The 1,657-nt window shown below is 40.3% G+C and overlaps 1 protein-coding gene and 1 non-coding gene across 2 annotated transcripts in view; one reads left to right on the top strand and one right to left on the bottom strand.

Annotated features, from left to right (window-relative positions):
* Nucleotides 1-1,657, top strand: part of DLGAP1 (DLG associated protein 1) — a 342,771-nt gene that overhangs the window by 166,104 nt on the left and 175,010 nt on the right. The gene's annotated exons all lie outside the window — the stretch shown is intronic.
* Nucleotides 249-385, bottom strand: LOC111722113. The gene has a single exon (XR_002771048.1). It is a non-coding gene; the product is annotated as a small nucleolar RNA SNORA42/SNORA80 family (small nucleolar RNA).

Raw genomic sequence — 1,657 nt, 5'->3', positions numbered from 1 at the left:
CTGGCCATTTTTTGGTTGCAGCCATTATTGTTGTTTGGTGGGCCCGGGCTGGGGATTCGAACCCGCCACCTTAGGTGTATGTGGCTGGCGCCTTAGCGGCTTGAGCCACAGGCGCCGAGCCTCTCAAACTGTTCTTGAACTCCAACCTTAGTCAGTGCTCCTGGCTCAGCCTCCCAAAGTGCTGGGATTTCAGGGGTGATCCACCATGCCCAGCCTGCATTTATATATTCTTTTCTCTTTTTTTTTCCTGCTATGCAACCCACTCCAGTGCCAGCAGCCTGCAGGCATAGACACCAGGCAGTTGCTCAGGGCCACAGTTTGCTCTGTCATGGGGGCACCATGAAAGGCCCAGAGGAACAGACCTATCATAAATCCAAACCCATGCATAATATATATACATATGTTCTACTTTTTTCTAGCTTTCCTTTAAAATCCATTATATTCTTTATCCCCAGAAATATTAGAAGACCATGAAAGACCTGAAAGGTACTGAGAAGCTCTGCCCCTGGTGGGGTGATGACCTCTTCCCCATTTCAAATCTCCATTAAAAACAAAAACCCATAAGAACCCCCACTCTTTGCATCTAGCCAAGACAGAGGATACAACCCAAGCCAAATGTCAGAATCTAGAAAGTGTTTGTTATTTTTTTGCCTCTAATTCTCTTCTATAAATCTATTCTGCAGAAATAAACTAAAACAAAGAAAAAAATTATAGACAAAGATGTTCACCATAGCATACCTATGACGGTAAAAAGTTTGAACAACCTTCATCGGGGTGAACATTTGTTGACCAGTAGGGGAAAGGGTAAGCCAACTATGGAACACCCATTTCAATGAACTGTTAAGCCAACTATAAAGTGTGTGTTTAGAAAAGAGTTTCTAGCAAGATGGTCAGGGGAGAACTTTGCATACTATTTTAAGCTAGCAATCTACAGGACACTGAAGCAGAATCCATTTTGAACAAACACACAAAGTTCAGAATACCATGAAATTGTGCCCAGAAAAATAAAACTAGAAGGAAGCACTGGGATGTTAAAACGATTGTCCTTGATAGTGGAACCAAAGATGATTTTGGTTTTTCCTTTATACGTTGTGTTCCAAATGGTCTATGGAGTGCGTGTTTTATTTTTGTAGTAAAAGAAATTTTTCTTTTTTTAAGAAATAGCTAACATTTCATGGCTAGAGTCCTATTTAAAAGCAATAACACACCTCACGTCAGCATATCCTTTGGGTCTCACTTTTTTCTTTTAGTTTTTGTGATTAAAAGAGGTGCCTTCAGTTCGGTAGTTAAACAGGATCATTGAAGACAATCTCCAGCAAGATGCCGCTAATTCCATGGTGTTTGGGGAAAAAAGAGAAGTGATGTCAGATACAATGCTTTTTGAAGCCAGGAGTCAGTGAAGTGACACTGGACTGAAAAAAAATGCTGCTTTGTTGCCATTGTTAACTAAATATACAATAGCTCCTTCTAGGAAGGAATTCTGAAAATAATACGAATAATACATTTTTAAAAGATCCTTTGCTTTTCTTAACTGTGGTTGCAGGTGAGGTTTTTATAAATTTCACAGGGGTTTGTATCCCCTTCATGTGTGAGAGGCAGTTAATTTGCAAACCACAGTTGCAGGTGGTTTTTAAGGAGAAGGGTGTTTAGGACAAAG

The sequence above is a fragment of the Otolemur garnettii genome, unplaced genomic scaffold, assembly GCF_000181295.1.
Source record: "Otolemur garnettii isolate 467f Iridium unplaced genomic scaffold, OtoGar3 scaffold00213, whole genome shotgun sequence".
NCBI classification, from domain to species: Eukaryota; Metazoa; Chordata; class Mammalia; order Primates; family Galagidae; genus Otolemur; species Otolemur garnettii.
Note: the sequence above shows the minus strand (reverse complement) of the source record. Positions and strands in the feature narration are given on the sequence as shown.